At 40.3% G+C, this 21,992-nt stretch overlaps 1 protein-coding gene across 2 annotated transcripts in view; it reads right to left on the bottom strand.

Annotated features, from left to right (window-relative positions):
- The window catches only part of IL1RAPL1 (interleukin 1 receptor accessory protein like 1), a 1,148,381-nt gene that overhangs the window by 685,018 nt on the left and 441,371 nt on the right, over positions 1-21,992 (bottom strand). The gene's annotated exons all lie outside the window — the stretch shown is intronic.

Raw genomic sequence — 21,992 nt, 5'->3', positions numbered from 1 at the left:
AGTCCATAGGTCTCTTTTCTATGCCCATCCCCAAAAGGAGTTTAAATGACCTTTTAAAGGAGAATAGTCAAAGGCACCTTCAATTATGTTGTTTAAAAAGGCACTACACTATAATATGCACTACTTCAAAAAAATAAGAGCAGTTTGACACAGACTGTGGCTTTGCTCTGTTCCCGAGCACATCCATATACCTACATGTCCTTCCAAGCAGACAGGAAATGTAGGTGGAGGACGAAAGAGACCATCTTCCCTTTCAGCAGCCAGAATGGGGTAGGAAACCAGTGTCCTATAGTGTTGAGTAAGGTCACAAAGCAGCACAAAATAATTACAAAATGATGTTACTTCTGAGATTGTATTGCAATATTTGTGTCATGGAATTGCATCAATACATGTTACAAAGACACAAAATCACAATATGAGCATGACAGCTTAATGCTACTGGGCAATTATTTTGTGGCTTTCTGTAACTCTGTTCACTGGAAAAGTGGCTCTCCAGTTGTCCAAGGCTGAGTGCTGCTACTTTATATAGTACGTGTTTAAAAAACTATAATTGAGAGGCTATCCAGTAATTCCACCATTCTGCAGCCTTCTTTGCCCCATCCTGCATCTACTGTCAAAACAAAAATAGATAAAAAATATTTCTGCTGTAAATCACTTTTCTCTGTACTAACTGCAGGAAAAAAAATAAACTCATTCCTTGAGGAAAAATGCAGTTTTAGTTACTTATCCTGCATTTTCCCATCAATCCGTAAAACTGATAGACATTTAGTAAGCCATCAGCTGTCATCTCACCTAGCTCATTATTTGTAAAGGATGTTGAAATATGTTTTAGTAGTGAGCATGTCACCTTTACAAAGTGGTAATTCATAAACAGTTGCATACATTCAAGTGATATCGCTAATATCACTCTTGCATCATGCACTAAAGTGTGATTGACTTTTTTTCAATATAAACCAAGCAGCATTAAAAAGCCTGCATGGATAAAATCAAGGCCGGCTCCAGGGGTTTTGCCACCCCAAGCAGCCACAGACACACACAAACACACAAAAATAAAATAAAATAAAATAAAAAAATAAAAGCTCCGATTGCGATTGCGATCTGTGGCAATTCAGTGGGAGGGCCTTCGCTCCGAGCAGAAGTGAGGGACCCCCCACTGAATTGCCGCTGAGTACCTAAAAGTGCCACCCTGCTCCAGGGGTTTTATCCCGGGCTTGTAGCCAGCCCGGGATAAAATTAAATATATGAGTTAAAATTTGCTGTACAATGGTTTTTGTTTCTCAATATGAAATCTCTTCTAATGTCTCTTTGGAAAGAAAGTGCATAGTAACATAGAAATACAGGAATTGCTACCAGACCAATCTAGTTCAGTCCTGGTGCAAAAAGTGGCCAGTACCACCTATTTCAGAGGAAGCATCTGTACTTTAGGCATTTCAGGGATAATCTACACCTAGTACATTTTCCTCCTAAATTCCCAATAGAGAGATTTGCTTTTGCCCGGCAGCTGGAGCATTAACATATTTTCAAAGCACCTGTCTAGTTTTAAAAAATATTTACATTATATCTGTAGACATTCTTATTATCAGTATTGGGGGTTAATCTTTTTTTTAAAAATGTCTGCTATGATATATTTCAGCAAAAAGTTCCACAGGAAAATTGTACATTGTGTGGGGGAAAAAATCCTTTTGTCAATTTTGAGTTTTCCACTTTTTATCTGTGTCATAACTTTCCTACTCAGATCTGAACCTTAGAGTTCAGAACATGAGAAGCTAGCATGAAACCTCCAAACTTAATTACCAGCTTGAATCTGATATCGCTGCCACCAGCCAGAAAACTCCAGTGTCTGGCTCACTCTGCTCTCCCCAAAGCCTTCCCTGGGGGACCCCAAGACTCAGATGCCCTGAGTCTCACCACAAAGGGAAATAACCCACTTCCCTTCCCCCTCTTTACCTCCTCCCAGATTTCCCCACCCTGGGTACTCTAGAATATTCCCTGCTTTAAGTCCTTGAAACACAAGTACCGAGAGATCAAATCTCTCTCTCCCCTTACCCAGAGAGTATGCAAAGTCAGGCTTAGTAAATCTAACAGAAAGAGATTTTCCCCCTCCCTTCGTTCCTTAGCCTTAACCAGTGAAAAAACTTTAACAGGTCTTAAAAAGAAAGCTTTATATAAAAAGAAAGAAAAAGACATAAAAATGGTCTTTAAATCAAGGTGACAATATACAGGGTCAATTGCTTAAAAGAAAAAATGAATAAACAGCCTTATCCAAAAAGAATACAATTTAACACATGTCAGCAACTACACACATGTAAATACAAAAAAACAATATAAACCTATTATCTTACTATCCTTGTACTTACAACTTGGAAACAGAAGATTAGAAAGTCTGGAGATAGAGAGATCACTCTCAGAGCCGAGAGGGCCACTGAACCAAGACAAAGAACACCCACCCAAAAACTTCCCTCCCTTGACATTTGAAAAATCTTGTTTTCTGATTGGTCCTCTGGTCAAGTGTTTGGTTCCCTTTGTTAACCCTTTACAGGTAAAAGAACATTAACCCTTAGCTATCTGTTTATGACACGCCCCCCAAATCACAGACAGTGGGAAATGTTACTGGCGGTGATTTTTTCCTAGAACTTTTGAAGAAACAGATGAATATAACACATACACCTTTACATATAGTACTAAGTATGTAAACTACAAGACTTTTACATATGAAGGACAATTTTTTAACCAGTGTATTTTGGGAAACTTTTTTGTGAGAGTGCATCAGCTACTTTGTTAGAAGCCCCTGAAATGTGCTGAATTTTAAAATTAAAATCTTGGAGAGCTATACTCCAACGAAGAAGTTTTTTGTTGTTCCCCTTGGCAGTATGAAGCCACTTTAGTGCAGCATGGTTAGTTTGTAGCTGGAACCGCCGTTTCTAAACGTATGGGCGTAGCTTTTCCAGGATGTACACAATGGCATAGCATTCCTTTTCACTGACTGACCAGAGACTTTTCCTCTCAAAGACAGTTTTTTGCTGAGAAACACGACAGGATGGAAGTTGTGATCCGTTGCTTCCTGCATGAGAACTGATCCTATACCACGCTCAGATGCATCGGTGGTTACTAGGAATGGTTTGTCAAAGTCCGGGGCCTTTAGCACCAGGTCAGACATGAGCATCGCATTAAGTTGGGTAAAGGCCCTTTGACACTCATCAGTCCACTTAACTGTATTTGGCTGGGTCTTTTTGGTCAGGTTGGTCAGTGGGGCAGCAATTTGGCTGTAGTGTGGTACAAATCGCCTGTAATACCCGGCCAAGCCTAAGAAGGATTGGACCTATTTCTTTGACTTGGGGACAGGCCACTTTTGGATAGCATCCACTTTGGCCTGTAGGGTGTTTATGATTTCTCGACCCACCTGGTGTTTCAGGTAAGTCACTCTGTTTTGGCCTATTTGACACTTTTTGGCCTTAACAGTTAGTCTGGCCTGCCTGATTTGCTCAAAGACCTTTTTCAGGTGTTTTAGGTGTTTGGGCCAGGAGTCAGAAAAAATGGCCACATCACTGAGGTAGGCAACTGCATATTCGCCCAGTCCCGCTAGTATTCCATCTACCAGCCTCTGGAAGGTGGCGGGTGCATTTCGCAGCCGGAAAGGAAGGACATTAAATTTATACAACCCCGCATGGGTGACAAATGCTGACCTTTCCTTGGCAGGTTCATTTAGCGGTACTTGCCAGTACCCCTTGGTTAAGTCTATTGTAGAGATGAACTGGGCACGTTTCAACTTTTCCAATAGCTTATTGGTGCGTGGCATTGGATAGTTGTTCGGACGAGTTACCGCATTTAGCTTACGGTAGTCCACGCAAAAGCGTATTTTCCCATCTGGTTTGGGTTCCAGAACCACTGGAGATGCCCATGCACTGGTAGATTATACCCATCTGTAGCATGTTTTGGATTTTCTGTTCTATAGCAGCTAGGGCGTGAGGAGACACACGGTAGGGTGGGGTTCTACTTGGGTGAGCATTACCTGTGTCAATGGAGTGGTATGCCCTTTCAGTCCGTCCTGGGGTTGCTGAGAACAATGGGGTGAAGCTAGTGCACAGCTCCTTGATTTGTTGCCGCTGCAGACGTTTCAGGGTTGTGGAGAGGTTTACCTCTTCCACGCCACCGTCTTTTTTTCCTTTGTAGTAGACACCTTTAGGCCACTCAGCATTATCTTCCTGGACTGTAAACTGACAAACCTGCAAGTCTCTGGAATAGAAAGGCTTGAGAGAATTAACATGGTACACTCTGGGTTTTAGAGAGGAATTGGGAAATGCTATGAGGTAGTTAGCAGCTCCCAGGCGCTCTTGGACCGTGAATGGCCCTTCCCATGATGCTTCCATTTTATGGGCCTGTTGCGCCTTTAAGACCATAACCTGGTCTCCTACCTTGAAGGAACATTCTCAGGTATGTTTGTCATACCAGGCCTTTTGCTCTTCCTGAGCATCCTTTAGGTTTTCTTTAGCAAGGGCTAAAGAGTGTCAGAGGGTGTGTTGTAGGTTGCTTACAAAGTCCAGAATGTTAATCCCTGGAGAAGGCGTAAACCCCTCCCATTGCTGCTTCACCAACTGTAATGGCCCCTTAACCTCGTGGCCATACACAAGTTCAAATGGTGAAAACCCTAAACTGGGATGTGGTACAGCCCTGTAGGCAAAAAGCAACTGCTGCAACACTAGGTCCCAATTATTGGAGTGTTCGTTGATGAATTTATGTATCATGGCCCCCAAAGTTCCATTAAACCTTTCGACCAGGCCATTGGTTTGATGGTGGTACGGGGTGGCAACCAAGTGGTTTACCCCATGAGTTTCCCACAGTTTTTTCATGGTCCCTGCCAGGAAATTAGATCCTGAATCTGTAAGGATATCGGAGGGCCAACCTACCCTGGCAAAAATATGTTAGGGCCAGGCACACAACTTTAACCCTGGTGTTGCCTAAAGCTACTGCTGTCATAAACAGATAGCTAAGGGTTAATGTCTCTTTCACCTGAAACACCTGAACAGAGAACCAATCAGGAAACCGGATTTTTTCAACTTTGGGTGGAGGGAAGTGTGTCTCTGAGTCTTTTGTCAGTCTTCCTGCTGTCTCTGAGCTTTGGAGAAGTACTTTCTATTTTCTAGTCTTCTGTTTCTAAGTGTAAGGACAAAGAGATCAGATAGTAAGTTCTATGGTTTCTTTTCTTTGGTATTTGCATGAATATAAGTGCTGGAAATGCTTTGATTTGTATTCTTTTTGAATAAGGCTGTTTATTCAATATTCTTTTAAGCAATTGACCCTGTGTTGTATCATCTTAATACAGAGAGAACATTTGTATTTTTTCTTTCTTTTTTATATAAAGTTTTCTTTTAAGACCTGTTGGAGTTTTTCTTTACTTCAGGGAAATTAAGTCTGTACTCACCAGGGAATTGGTGGGAGGAAGAAATCAAGGGGAGAGCTGTGTGTTGGATTGCTAGCCTGATTTGGCATTTCCTCTGGGTGAAGAGGAAAGTGCTTTTGTTCCAGGATTGGAAACGGAGAGGGGGACTCACTCTGCGTAGTTTCACAGAGCTTGTGTCTGTGTATCTCTCCAGGAGCACCTGGAGGGGGGAAGGGAATCAGGATTATTTCCCTTTGTTGTGAGACTCAAGGGATTTGGGTCTTGTGGTCCCCAGGGAAGGTTTTTCAGGGGGACCAGAGTGCCCCAAAACACTCTAATTTTTTGGGTGGTGGCAGCAGTACCAGGTCCAAGCTGGTAACTAAGCTTGGAGGTTTTCATGCTAACCCCCAAATTTTGGACGCTAAGGTCCAGAATCTGGGAATAAGGTTATGTCATGAGTGGCAGCGGCGGGATCTAGACAGAATCCAGAAGCCAGTAGGAATATTATATTTTTCTTTTCTCTGCTAAGGGCTTTTTAGCAGAGAGAAACAGTTTGGTTTTAAAAGGGAACCAGAGAGAATTTTTTTTTTTCTGCTCTCTCTAGCAGTTTGTGGTTTGCATGTTAAGCGAGAAGACTGTGAGGGTCTTTTGTCATGCAATAGCCCTCCCATTAGGAGGCAAGTAGCAGCACTTATATGCATGCAAATAAAGTGGTTTTTCTGGTTTCCCTTCATTGAACATTAGCTAGAGAGAGAAAAGGAAAAAAGCACTGTTGCTAGGCAGACTCCAGGAGGGAACAGAGCCTGCAGTGCAGAAGATAAACACCGGAGGGCACCCCAACACAAGAAAACAGGAATCATGACTTCTAAGGCAAAAATGAGGGCCGAAGACCAATTCAAAGAAGCTGAACATAGGCGACAAATGGAGATGAAAGAAAGAGAAGAACAAGCCAAAGAGGCAGCACACAAAAGAAAACTAGAAGAAGAAGAGTTAGCCCACAGAAGACAGATAGAACTCCAGAGGGAAGCCCACCAACAGGCCATGGAATTAGAAAAGGCTAAGCAACAGACTCCAGCCAATCCTAACAACCCATCGCCCATTATTGCTCCACAGCACAGGAAATTTCCCACCTACAAGGCAGGTGATGACACCGAGGCCTTCTTGGAAAATTTTGAAAGAGCCTGTCTTGGGTACAGCATCCCCGAAGACCAGTACATGGTAGAATTAAGGCCACACCTCAGTGGACCTTTAGCAGAGGTGGCAGCTGAAATGCCCAAGCCGCAAATGAATGACTATAAACTTTTTCAAACCAAGGCCAGATACCGGATGGGGATAACCCCAGATCATGCCCGTCGGCGCTTCCAGCCATCGGGTAGCAAAGTCCACGAAAGTCAGTACGTACTGCTTTCCTCTGGGTGTCTTTTTTGGGAAAGGACCCAGAATATCCACAGCTACTCGCTGAAATGGGACCTCAATTATGGGGATTGGCTGGAGAGGGGCCTTGACCTGGTCTTGGGATTTTCCCACTCTTTGGCACACCTCACAAGACCGGACATACTTGGCAACGTCCTTGCCCATCCCCTCCCAGTGGAAGGACTTCCCCAACCTATCTTTTGTTCTGTTCACCCCAGCATGGCCACTGGGATGATTATGGGCTAAGCTTAAGAGCTTTTCCCTGTACTTAGTTGGAACCACCAACTGTTTTTGTGGATGCCAGTCTTCCTGGTGTCCACCAGAAAGAGTCTCCTTGTATAAAAGTCTTTGTTCTACAACAAACCGGGATCGATTAGAAGAGCTGAGAGGCGATGCGGTGCTCCATGCCGCCGCCCAAGTTTTCTGAAGGCTGTCATCTGCTTCCTGCTCAGTTTGGAACTGTTCCCTTGAAGCTGGAGACACCAGTTCTTTCTTAGACTGGACACTTGGGCTTGGTCCCTCTGGAAGCGATGTAGGTGATGGGGTTGTTTCTGTTGCTGGTGAGCCGCTTTCCGCTGGTGCACCAGGGGTTGTTTCAGGCTCTGGCTGAGCCTCTTGGGTGTGGTTGTTTGCTGCTTTTGCCAGCTCAGGCTCGCTGGCACCCTCTGGCATTGGGGTTGAAGATGGATTTGCAAGCACTATCGTCAGTGCTGGCACTGGTTCTGGTGCTGGCTGCTTTTCCAGTTCCTGGTCTGGGACTGGAAGCACTGTGGCAGTTTCCGTTGTTGGCATGGGATCCGGGACCACTACCTCTGTCTGGGTCTCTTGTAACACAGACAGGGCCCCTGTGGACGGCTCAGGAACAGGAATGGGTCTGGAAGCTTGCCTGGTTTGGCTACGTGTAACCATTCCCACTCGCTTGGCCCACTTCACCTGGTTGGCCAAATCTTCCCCGAGTAGCATGGGGATGGAATAATTGTCATAGACTGCAAAAGTCCACATTCCTGACCAGCCTTTGTACTGGACACGCAGTTCAGCTGTAGGCAAGTCTACAGCTTGTGACATGAAGGGGTAAATTGTCACTTGGGCCTTTGGGTTGATGAATTTGGGGTCGACGAAGGATTGGTGGATAGCTGACACTTGTGCCCGCGTGTCTCTCCACGCAGTAACCTTCTTTTCGCCCACTCTCAAATTTTCCCTTCGCTCCAAGGGTATTTGAGAGGCATCTGGGCCTGGGGATCTTTGGTGTGATGGTGGTGTAATGAACTGCACTCGGTTGGGGTTCTTTGAGCAGTTGGCCTTGATATGTCCCAGTTCATTACACTTGAAGCATCTTCCAGCTGACTGGTCACTGGGTCGAGGTGGGTTACTGGAGACTGGTGAGGTGGAAGAATAGGGCGTCTGTGGCTTTCCTTGGTTGTCGGTGGGGTCTTGTGCTGCCCTCGGTTATAGGGTTTATTGTTGGTGTGGCCCCTGGGGTATTTGCTCCCCTTGACAGTAGGTTTTTTTTTTTCTGCCACTTCCATCCATTTGGCTCCAATCTCCCCTGCCTTGATTACCGTTTTGGGTTTCCCATCTAGGATGTACCTTTTCATTTTCTCAGGAACACCATTTAAGAACTGCTCCATTTGTATCAGGAGGTGGAGCTCGTCCAGATTGTTAACCTTTGTTTCTGATATTTAGGCTTTATATTTCTTTGCAATATGGTAGGCGTGTCAGGGAATGACACATCTGGCTTCCATTTTTGGTTTCTGAACCGTCGACGGGCATGTTCAGGTGTTATCCCCATTCTGTATCTGGCCTTGGTTTGAAGAAGTTTATAGTCGTTCATTTTCTCCTTAGGCATTTCAGCCGCCACCTCTGCTAAGGGTCCACTGAGCAGTGGCCTCAATTCAACCATGTACTGGTCTTCAGAGATGCTGTACCCAAGACAGGCTCTTTCAAAATTTTCTAAGAAGGCCTCAGGGTCATCACCTGCCTTGTAGGTGGGAAATTTCTTGTGCTGTGGAACGAGAATTGGCGAAGGGTTGTTAGGATTGGCTGGAGCATGCTGCCCAGCCTGCGCTAACTCCATGGCCTGTCGGTGGGTCTCCCTCTGGAGTTCTGTCTGTCTTCTGTAGGCTGCATCTTCTTCTTCTTGTTTTCTACTGTGGGCTGCCTCTTCTTCTTGTTGTTTTCTTTTGTGGGCTGCCTCTTCCTTGGCTAGTTCTGCATTAATTAGTTCCATCCGTCTCCTATATTCATTTTCTTTGTCCATGGCTTGTTGCCATGCCCTTTCCTGTCTCAGGCTTTCCTTGGAACTCATGGTTCCTGCTTTCTTGTGTTGGGGTGCCCTCTGGTGTTTTTTTTTGTCTGAACTGCTGGCTCTCTGTTGGCTTCCTGGGTTTGCTTAGCAACAGAGTCCTTTTAACTTCCTAGCCTCTAGCTAATCTTTTAAATGTAAAGTAAACCAGAAAAATCACTTTATTTGCATGTGTATTGTGCTGGGTACTTGACTCTCAATCGGAGTGCTATAGTTTAACAAAAGACCCTTTGTCAAAATTAATAGTTCCTTGCTTAATATGCAAGCCAAACTGCAATGAGAGAACAGAAAAAAAAATTCTCTCTGGCTCCTTTTAAAACCAAACCCTTTCTCTCTGCTTAAAAGCCCTAACAGAGAAAAAGAAAATAATATTCCTACTGGCTTCTGGATTCTTATCTTTCCCATCGCTCCCATCATGTCATAACTTTCCTACTCAGTTCTGAACCTTAGAGTTCAGAACATGAGAAGCTAGCATGAAACCTCCAAACTTAATTACCAGCTTGGATCTGATATCGCTACCACCAGCCAGAAAACTCCAGTGTCTGGCTCACTCTGCTCTCCCCAAAACCTTCCCTGGGGGACCCCAAGACTCAGATGCCCTGAGTCTCACCACAAAGGGAAATAACCCACTTCTCTTCCCCCTCTTTACCTCCTCCCAGATTTCCCCGCCCTGGGTACTCTAGGATATTCCCTGCTTTAAGTCCTTGAAACACAAGTACAGAGAGATCAAATCTCTCTCTCCCCTCACCCAGAGAGTATGCAAAGTCAGGCTTAGTAAATCTAACAGAAAGAGATTTTCCCCCTCCCTTCGTTCCTTAGCTTTAACCAGTGAAAAAACTTTAACAGGTCTTAAAATGAAAGCTTTATATAAAAAGAAAGAAAAAGACATAAAAATGGTTGCTGTATCAAGGTGACAATATACAGGGTCAATTGCTTAAAAGAAAAAATGAATAAACAGCCTTATCCAAAAAGAATACAATTTAAAACATTCCAGCAACTACACACATGTAAATACAAAAAAACAATATAAACCTATTGTCTTACTATCCTTGTACTTACAACTTGGAAACAGAAGATTAGAAAGCCTGGAGATAGAGAGATCACTCTCAGAGCTGAGAGGGCCACCGAACCAAGACAAAGAACACCCACCCAAAAACTTCCTTCCCTTGACATTTGAAAAATCTTGTTTTCTGATTGGTCCTCTGGTCAGGTGTTTGGTTCCCTTAACCCTTTACAGGTAAAAGAACATTAACCCTTAGCCATCTGTTCATGACAATCTGCATTAAATATCCATCTTTGCCTTGCATTATGAGAAAGGGTAAAGAAAATTTCCCACTGCCCCTTTTAGATATCACTTTTTTGTTTTGGTATACTTTTATCACACCCTCTGCCTAAGGTGAACTGTCACAATCTTTTCAGGCTTCCTTCACATGAGTTTTTCTTTCCCCCAGTCACTCTCATCACATGCCTCTGAAACCTTATTATATCTGCTATATCCTTTCTGAGATGAGGTGACCAGCACTTATCACAGTATTCCAGGTGAGGACATACCATTAATTCTTACACTGGCAAGATAATATTTTCCATATTATTCATCATCACATTTATGCATGCTTCCTGTACAGGAAGACACTGCCAGGTTAAGTTTTCTTCAGCATGCTGAAAGTCCTTCTCTTCGCCCCAAAGTTTATTAGGTGGCATGGTGGCATAATGTGCATCTCACACGGTATGCAATTTCCAAATTTATCATTTCAACTCGAGGACGGGCAATTGATATGTATTTGGAATTTGGAAGAAAGTGCACATTAAAAATAATTAACTTAAATGGCAATGTAATAATTGAAAGACACCATTATTATGCCAGGTTATGTGCATAGTGATGTCTGAAATACTATGGTAAATAGCTTAGAGGCAAATTAAATATTAACACCTGGTTTGATAGCATACATTTTAAGAGAATTGATACATTATCTTGTCACTATAACTCAGCATCTCAGATTTCAGACTGGAAATTTTATAAACTCGATGTTCTGTTAAATTCACTAACCTAATACATTAAGTTTGTAGCTCTTAACTCAGATCACCAATGATTTCATAAATCAAAGTCCTTCCAACATTTCTGTGGACTAAACTGGGACTTTAGGCACAGCTCTGAGCCAGAGATGGTGAGGAAGTTATACTACTACACTGTTGTCCCAGGAGGCATTCTAAATCGGAGGCACACTGCCTCCCGTGCTTACTCCTTGCTGTAGGGCATATTCATTAGCTGCTAGTTTAGGCCAGCAGTAAATTATGACAACCCTTGCTCATTCTCAGCTGTGCTGGTCAACAGTAAGAGAGGATGAAGCCACGGCTCAGCACCAGTTCACAGCTTCATCTTGGGAGACAGTACATGGGAATGGAGCACCTACTTACTCCTATGTGCCAATACCCCAATAAAGATTGTAAGGGAATTTCTTACTCCTTTGCTAAAACATGTAGTCCAAGTCATAGTCTAGCTCTAAATATGGTCCAGAGGTTAGTGATTGAGCCAGAGTCAGAAACCTGCATCCTAATTCTAACTCTGTCAATTACTTGCTATATAACCTTTTGCACATCTCTCACTTTCCTAATATGTAAAACAGGAATAACATCAAATGTATCTCAGAAAGGCATACTGAGTAACTCAATGATTTCTGAAGAGTTTTGAGAACCTGAGACCAAAGACACTTAGATGTTAAAAACAATTATAAATACAAAATAATTATAGGTAATAATATTACCTTTTTTATATTATAATTGGTACATACCCTGGTGGAAACAAAAATGTGCCTTTTGAGCAACTGTCCTAATTACTTGAGATTCATAGGAATGCATAGTGCTGGGAGATTTTTGACTTGCTATTCAAATAGGCCTACGTGATGTATAAAAATAGGTTCTCTCTGGGTATGCACACAGCAATACAATAAAAATAAAGGAAGCATAATAAATAAAACATGAGTGAATTTTAAAAACTGTGCTAAAATATGTTTTATTTCATAATACAGTAAATACAGCAGGGAAAAACTGAAGTAAAACAAAAGGCTCACAAAGTAGGACAGCTCTGACAGCATATATTAAGTCTCCTGTGAACAACAATGAATAGACTTTAGAAGTAGACCAACTGTTGTTTCACTAAACCAGGACAGCTGCTCCATTTATCCGTTGCTTTCCACAGACATACCCATTTTGCTGTTACTTTGTCCTCCTATCTTTCTTTTGTCTGTTTCTTCCATGTGTTGTATCTTGATGCTGAGCTTTCTGGGACTGCCAGAGAGTCTAGCATAATGAGGCCCTGATCCTTCACTGGAGTCTATAAGGTACTGTAACTAAAGCAGCACCAGGGCTGCAGCATTGGTGTGGTTACAGATTTATGTTACTTAAATGTTTTCTGCTATAGAACACAGGCTCTGAACTGTATCATTCACAAGCCTAAATAGTGGAGTAAGTCTACTTCTTGCTTCTGATTTATTGATGGCACTGACCTTCACTACCCCCACCAATCCTTGAATTCTATAGGAATTATGGCCACAGGGCTAGACATTGTGTGTAAAAAAAAGAGAGAGAGAACAAGTCAGAAACTCATTCTTATGTTCAAATTTTGAGATGAGAGTCATGTGCAGTAAGTCTAAAACCTCAGAGGTATAGTCCAATTATGAAGAATAAAATATAATTTGATTTAATACAGTGTCTTTCAGACTTAAGATATCCCAAAGCACTTGTCAAAGCAATGTGTTAGATACCTCTCTACTTGTGACTGTGTAGGCAAACAGCAATAGCTCTACACTGAGCATTTTCACACACACGTATGGACAGTAGAAATGAAGTTTTCATAACATAACTTTTAAATAGGACCTGTGGCTTTCCTTCAATGTATGCCACAATACCTTACATTTCTACCTGGACAGCCAGTATACATCAAGGGATGCATTTCTCTTTCAAGGATGGCACTCTCAGAATACCACTCTGGTGTTGGTATTTGCCAACGTTCCAACAGAGCTGACTGAACCAATGACTTTCCATTAGTTAATGGTAACAGAACAAGGAGAAGTTATATAACGGGTCTGGACAATACTTTTATTACACTATAGTGAATATGTAGGGAAGTGGTCATCACGTGGTTAACTGAGCTATCCCATTTATTATGGGATGAAGACATCATCCACCCTTCCTTACTTCCTTCTTAGTCAGTGGGAGTTTCCGCTCCCTCTTGCACACCCCTTGTAATGCAGCTAAATAGAACAGTAAGTTCCCAGCCTGCAAGCCTGTGAAGAGACTTATTTTTTATTGCGCTGAGCAGTCCTTTCGAAAAAGAATGCTACTTAGTTTTGTATTAATATTTGCTAAGATAGTGAAGAAATCAAAGCAATACTTATACAATAGGTACCCACAAGTGGCAGTCTCCCATGCCATGGTTTGAGCTCCTGTTATCCTCTGTATCACTGAAGGACAAACTCAGTCTCAGCCGAATAACACTGCAATTGCACTGCTTGTGTTTCTCATCTAACTGTGGGAATCTATTTTTTCACAATTGGCTGCTGCTACCCCTTTCATTAACTAGAATGGAAGATATTTGCATTCTTTAATATAGAGTAAACATCACAGCTAAGATCATTTTAGGAACTTGTCATTTATTTTTAAAATGGAACTTGCTTCATTTTAGGTTACATTCCATCTTTTGAAATTTAAATTTAGATCTGTAAAATAATGTCTAATCATATTTGCATTACTTTGTCCATAAATAAAGTGACATTTTCTTTCTTCCGCATAAACAGTGATGCTCAAAAATGTGTCACAGAAGGTAGTGCTGCCACTACCCTCCCTAAGGTGCAAATAAATATACCACCCACAGGTCTCTGGATTAAAGGCCTCCAACCACAGCTGTGTTAAAGAATTAAGTCAATCTGAAAAGCAAGCTACTCACTAAACTGTTACCATGAATATTAAAGCCACATAATCAACCTAGGTTCAAGCAGACTACAACAATACCCAAGGACAGCATTCCAAACAACTTCCTGCCTGCCTTATCTGTGTGTGTGTGTGTGTGTGTGTGTGTGTGTGTGTGTGTGTGTGTGTGTGTGTAGCTATTTTTTGTTATGCTTATTGCCACGTAGTGGCCAATGTGAGACTAGCTATTTACTGTTAGAAGCCCCAAGGCTATAGTGAGTATCATTCAGGGTGCTGGAAGTGTATGAGGAAGTTTGTTGTAGTTGGAGGCTGAGTAATTTTCTGTGTGAACCTGTACTGGAAGAAAACATCTCCTTTTTCAGTTCTAATGTGTTTTGGGTCTTCATATACTACAGCCCTCTAGTGCTGACGCCTCCTATTCTTCCACTCTTGCCAAGTTAATAAACTGATCTGTAAAACAAATTGTTTCATCTATATTTTAAAAAATATATTTGTGGTAAGTAAGAATGGCTGATACCGAAGTGATTTCCAAGCCACCCCATACACCCAAAGCTCCCACAAATTGTGATTCAGTCTTAATATGACTACCTAAATAGGTAAACAATTAACTAGATAATTATCCAGCCTAATGTAGTTGAGAAGCAATAAAAATCACAAGAGGCAAAGAAGAACAAACAAAAAGAAATTCGGCACATTATCATGGTAATGATATTTCCACAACTGAAACTCATTGAGTGGATTGCTGCTGGTTGCTAGAATTAAGCAACACTGCACTGTCAAGAATAGGGCAGTCCATCATACACACAATGCTAACTCCATCTCCTTTTGTGCTTTCAGGCATATTGTCACACATGGGCAATGAAATCTAAATATTTTGCAACTTGTTGTCAATCATAAAGTGAAATAAAATAAATGTTATAAAGAGTGTCAGAGAAAGTTTATATCATCATTTAGTTCTACAGTCTTCTAACAATGATGAATAATGGCCTGTAAAGCAATGCCGGGGGGGAGGGGCGAAGGGAAGACACCATCTACATTTAGAGATTTGATTGCTAATAGAATTTTATGCAGTGTCTCACACTCCACAGTTCACATATTTAAATTTCACATACTCCATTTTATAACAAAACATAACAAACCTGTGATCATCTCTAATTAGCCAACGAGAATGAGTTATCAGCATTGTCACGGAGTTATCATTAATTCAGCAGGACAACCTACAAATGTGAGGTGTGGTTTTTTTATATATATCCATGGAGTGGGTTCAAAAAGCATTTATATAAAAGTACAAATTGAGCATGCACAAATTTTGGAAAGCCCCCTATATGGACACTTGTCTGAACATCTAGCACATTTGCTTTGCATGAACTTCTCAGTTTGAACTGAGTTTCTGCCATTTGCTGTATGACATTGAGCAACCTGTTTGTGACTCACTTTCCTCTGTTGAAAAAATGGGATAACATTACTGACTAGTCTACTGAACCAGCATGCTGGGACTACTAGATAACATTTGTAATGCCTTTTGAAAGTTTACAGTGTTCGAGACTAGTTATTGTAGCTAGACTGAAAAGCAAGGGATTTTCAAAGGCACAACTGAAAGTCCATGGGAGTTGGGTGCCTAACTCACTTCTTTAAAAATTTCCCCATAATTATTAATTTACAAAACTCTTACCTGCTGACAAAGAGAGTTAATGTGGGAAAGTGCGGTGGTCTACTTTGTCTTTTTTTTTTTTAAACATGATTTCAAAGAAATAATGTTCAAAACCAGAAGGTGTTGTATTCTATCCGACTGTGATATTTGGGAGAAATAGGCAAACATTACAACTAACTATATTAATTAGGGTATAAATGTGAACATTATAAAATATAAGATCATTGTTTACTGTAGCCAACAAGAAGTGTTCTCATCTATGATGTCAGGGCATCCATCTATACAAATGCCAGTATTCCTTTTCTGTTCTATTCAGAAATTACTAGGCCCATATCAAATTGGCTAACACTTGGTTCAAAAGATAGTGTTTACTTCTTAGCTTGTCTTTGAATTTGATAAAGTAAAAATCTACATCAGAAAACAGCTGTACCTTAGCTAGTCACATGACTTCTGCTTGTTAGATGCAATGAAGAGTTTGAGGAAGCAAGGAGAAAGTTTGGTATGAAAACCTGTGAGTTGGGAAAAGAGTTGATTCCATTCTGTTGAACAACAGTGGAAAATAAGTTTAACATCCTACTTGGCACTAAGCCATTTAGAGACGTCAACAAATATATTTATTTTGCTAGTGAGATTACCTGGAACAACTGCAATGTTGAGATACAGAGAACAATTACTTTGTACAAAACTGCTTTTGGAGATCTAAAACTCATCTAAACACAAGTGCTTTGAAGTGTACAGTGAGTAAAGACACATAGGACAGGCTTCTCAAATATTTTGTGGTATAGCACTGAAAAACTCATGCTGTAGTCCAAAGATGAACACCAGCTGCTGACAATGGAGATGGATGCTAAATACTGTATAAACAGATAATAACCTTGAGAGGTCATCTAGTCCAGTCCCCTGCATCTAGACCAGTGCTTCTCAAAGTCGGGCCACTGTTTGTGCAAGGAACGCCCCTGACACTCAGGACTGGTTTGTTTACCTGCCGCGTCCGCAAGTTTGGTTGATCATGGCTCCCACTGGCCGCGGTTCACTGCTCCAGGCCAATTGGTGCTGCAGGAAGCAGCACAGGCTGAAGGATGTGCTGGCCGCCCTTCTTGCAGCCCCTATTAGCCTGGAGCAGTGATCCGCAGCCAGTGGGAGCCGCAATTGGCCGAACCTGCAGACACGGCAGGTAAACAAACAGGCCTGGACTTCCAGGGGAATTCCCTGCACAAGTGGTGGACCGACTTTGAGAAGCACTGATCTAGACCATTCCTGGTAGGTTTTTGTCTAATCTGCTCTTAAAAATCTCCAATGATGGAGATTCCACAACCTCCCTAGGCAAGATATTCCAGACCTTAACCACTCTGACAGTTAGGAAGTCTTTCCTAATGTCCAACCTAAACCTCCTTTGTTGCAATTTAAATCCATTGCTTTTTGTTCTATTGTCAGAGATTAAGAAGAACAATATTTCTCCCTCCTCCTTATAACAATCTTTTATGTACTTGAAAACTTGATTGCATCTCCCTTCTAAGTCTTCTCTTTTCCAGACCAAACAATAAATAATAGAAGTGTACTGTATGTAGCTACCTGAGCATTCAAGTTTGGACAATATGTCATGCACCAGAGGGAATTTACTGATTCAGTCTTGCAGCATTTTGGCAAAGCAAGTATTCTCACATTTGGCATGGTTCAAGTCAGTTCCTTGTTTTCTTACTTCATTGTACTTTGGCATCATCCAGAGTGAAGGGAAGTCTGGAGCATAAAAACATGATGCTGTTGAAATTTAAATGTAGCAAACATCAGCAGGTTAGTGGGCATCTCTGTCCCTTCTGCTACTATTGTCTTTAAAAATATAGGGCCAGAGTCTGTCCTAACATTAATTTCAGTGTGAGTTGTGTGGAAGTATCTGAAAGCAGACTTTTGCTCAGACGGCCTAGTATAACATTGGTTTGTTTTCTCCAGACTCTCATTGCTATGATGTACCGCATGCAGTAAATCAGTATACGTTAGTTATAGCATAACACTAAATTGTGTCTGAATGAATGTAATATATTAAGATAGTGTTTTGTTGAAGGATTTTAATAGCCTTTACAAAACAAGAATAGACTTTTTTTAAATGAACATATTGCCACTCAATGTAAATGCACCCACGGGTAAAAGAAGGAAAAAATATTCACACTATAGGTTGAAATATGTGAATAAAGTAAAAAGAATAGAAAATGAGAGTCTCACAGAAAAAAAAGACAAAGATGGTGGGAAAATAGTGCTTTTCAGGTTTACTTTGACAGAGTGCTAGCAGTTTTATCCAATGTGTTTAGTGCATATGTTTTCACGACTGCCAGCTGATAAACTGTGGGGTTTTGTTTTGTTCTGTTCTGTTCCAATAATCTAGCCAATTTAGCAGTCCCAGCAAGAAAACAAAAATCCTTTGGAGAATGACAGGAGCTGTCAAAATGAATAAAAACAGCAACATGTTTCTTCTGATCATGAAGAAGCAAACAAACACAACAATAATAAAAAGTCCACCTTCCTAGTGGACTCTTATCTCATGCTGGGTATAGTACTTTAGAATTTGCATTTGAACTAAGTGACCCAAGTGAAGTATCTCTTCAGGCTGCAGCATCCTAGGGATGGATTCTCCAGAGAAATACATTATGGGTTTCTCCTCCTCCCCACCACAGTCGCTAGAATTTTATTTACAATGTGATCATTCCTCATTATCACAATTCCAAAATCAAATAAATGAACATCCTGGAAATAATTATTAATAATTAAAAGACAAGCAATTTATAAATATCATATTTTGGTATTCTTGCCATATATGCAGGCTTTCAACAGAAACTGAAAAGTCAGTAATTACCCCTGAAAGTCTTCATTATCTCATTTCAAACTGTAACTGATAACTTAAAGAGTTTTGGTGTTTCCAGCTGAAGAGAAAATGAAAACTGTACTGGGTAAAAATTATTCTCGGACAGAAGGGCAGTACAAGTCCTCTACTCCACTCGGGTCTTTGAAGTATGGGCTATCTTTTCAAATGGGAAGAGATCCAGGCTTTGTTTTTTTGGGTGCAAGTCAGAAGTCTTCTCCTGCAATGTGCTGACTCAATGCCTTCTGAAAGGTGCTTCAGCACTCTCCGGTCAAGCACCTTGCTGATTTGTGCCCTACAGCCACACATTCTGGTCCCACTTCTTGGCACCCACAAAATGGATTGCAGGCACAACTGTCAATGAGTGCACTTTTAGTTAACTCAGTTGCACCCACAGATGCGAAGTCAGAGGAGCTAGTACTCAGATTTGCATCTGCAGTTCAACTCCAGGAGTTTATTTTGCAGGCACAATTTCCACCTACAAAATGTGGCCATCATCTGGCCCTAAATAAAAGTAGTACAGAAGAGGATACTGAATATCGAAACCTAGCTGGATTTAAATTAAATTGAGGTTGAAGGCTTAGCTGTGGGTACAGTAGCTCTTAAAGACTTAAAGAACAAACATCATGTTATCAGAGTACTGTACGTGTCACTCATTTATTTTAATTTCACTTATACCCTCAGACAGAAGGGAAGGGTTAAGTGGAATGTTTAGAAAATAAAGCATAATGTTTTGGTTTTGCTTAATAACTATAGACAAGGCAAGGGCAAAAAAGAGAAAGAAAGCCTACAGTAAATAAAGGTCTTTTGTGTAGATGAGAAGACAAGGCAATTGACCATAAGGCTGAAGAAGCATTTCATTTTTCCACAGATTATTGTATTGAGTTTGTGGAATATACACTGCAGTGTTCTTTATAATTTATCCTATGTTTTAATATTGGCAAACACATTTGACAAGTCGAAAAATGAATGCACATCAGAAAATTGTATTAAACTGCATGAAAGACTTTAAGATTCTAGCCAGCTATGCATTACAATGATACCGATATGCATTACAATTATACCAAGTTGATTTGGTACCTTTAGAATAATAGACAGACTACTAAAATGTATCTAAACCACCTTGACAATGCATAAACCTAATCCAGGTCTTTATGACATTTAAGCACAATGGTCTCGGAGGACCTGCTGCATAACAGCTTATCAGTGTTTAACAGACCTAAGTACAATGTTGAATATAGGATTACAGACAAACAGAAACACATATCATGGAATCCTAAGGGTTCCTGACCACCACCAGCTAAATTTGTCTATAATTTGTATTATCTGGAATAAAACAAATATGAAACATGTATTATTTTCTCTCCCCCATTTCTTTCCTAAAAAACAAATAATAACAAAACAAAAACCAATTAAAAAAAACAAACAAACCAACCCAGAAAGCTTCTCTGTTAAGGGAAATCTGTTTTATATTTTATTAATGTTAATAACATTGTTGGCAGGTAAGGCAGGACATATTTCTTTATTTTAAAAAACAATCAGTATTAAGTAGTGCCACTGTTCAGGCTTACTTTAAAATACTGTAACCAAAATTTTCTTAAACAGAGGAGTTTTTAATACAGTTGTATAGTACAATGCTCACAATGAAGTCTTTGAGAGCTAAATAGTTTCTTGGAAGAAAATGTAGAACTAAATGGAAAATTCTATTAAAAGCCTAATGAAACCTGGTCTGGCTCAGAAACATAAGTCAGGTTTCTTTTTGACAGTTTTCAGCTTATATTCCTTTTCAGCCTGTTCTAGATTCAGAACTTTATTCTGTCCTTATTAAAACTTCTCCTGACCTTTTTTTGCTTGTGTTTTGATTGACAAAAGCAATGTGACATGGGTCTTTGATTAAAATTATATTAAGCCTGTATTTATTTACCTAGATTTGGATGTGCACATGTCAAAATATTTACCTAGTGAGGAAGAGATTCATAGATGCCTGAAAGAAGATGAGAGGAAAAAGGCAAAGGCAGAGGAAGAAACCTAATTAGTTACAGCAAATTTATTTCTGTTACCAAACTAAAGATTGTCTAAGTGGGTGACTTATAACAACAAACATGATTTTTACATATTTATTTATTTATTTAAGATGCCATGAAGTTTGGCTAATTTTCTGTCCTATTATATTTCAATTTCTTATCATTGGACTTTTCATTTCAGTCTTTAAGCAAAAATGCTACATTACTGTGAATAGCTGCTCTAGAGTACTTCAGTCCTGACCTGACACAGGGAATACTGTGAATCATATATAGCCCAATTTTGAAAACTCAAGAGATCTGGATAGCTCAGATAAGGTTATCCAAGTACCCAAACTTTTGGCGAAGATCATCTGAATTAAATTGCCAAACTTTTTGAGGTTTACTAGTTGCTGTCCCAAAATATCTTCAAAACTTCAAAATATTTGGTGCATAATTTATCCAAAGCAACTTCAAACTTCTGTGAGCAGCACTTACAGCAAATCACTGCATAGTAAGTCTCACTGATCTTGACAGCATTACATGAGCCATATTAATATTCTGATGTGATTGAATTGTTCAGAAAGAGCTCTCTAGTGCATTAGGCACAAGTATAGAACATATTTTCCCTCCAAGTACTTTTTCCTTTTAAATTAAGGCATAAAAGTCACCAAGGTCATTTCTAAATAAGCTTCAGCTTTTCACTAAAAATATGTTCCTATATTCTGTTTTACAGAACTTAAAACAGAACCATATACTAAAGTCAAAATAAGTGTTCACTCTGTAAATGCAAACAAACATGTTTAATTGAGAAAACAAAACAAAAATTCCCATGTCATTCACCATCAGTATTTATCCTTCTGCCCATATATGATGGGGATAGCGAGTGCCATATAAATACTTAGATGAATGCACAGACTGACATTGGCAGTGTCATTAACTCATAACATTCACACTCAATACTTGAAAACCTATATTTAAACAAATTGTTTTAAAAAGTAAATAATGTTCCCTTCATTTGATCCCTTCTTGGTTGATTCATTTGCTTGTAGTTGCCAGTGGATAAAATAATTAATTGATATAATTTATTTGGACGTTACTAAAGTCTTTGACAAAAGTCCTCACAAGCGGCTATTATGGAAAATTCAGTAATCAGCAGGTTAGACGAGAACTTCTGTAATAAACAGAAAAAAAAGGAAGTAGGAATAAATAGTTCTGATATTTGCAAAAGATCAACAGTGATTCCATATTGAGATTGGTGTTTAATATTTATTAGTGAGCTAATAGTGAAGTAACAAATTGGTAGCTGACACCAAACTATTTTAGTTATTCAGATCTAGAGATGACTGTGAGAAACTTTGGTGGGACAGAGGAATGGGCAGCAACATAGCAAGTGAAATTCATTGTTGACCAATACAAGGCAATGCTCATTGGAGAGGAATAAGCTTAACTGCTCATACATATTGCTGGGT

This window comes from Gopherus evgoodei, chromosome 1 (assembly GCF_007399415.2).
Source record: "Gopherus evgoodei ecotype Sinaloan lineage chromosome 1, rGopEvg1_v1.p, whole genome shotgun sequence".
NCBI lineage: Eukaryota > Metazoa > Chordata > Testudines > Testudinidae > Gopherus > Gopherus evgoodei.
This window is presented reverse-complemented; position numbering and strand designations above follow the sequence as displayed.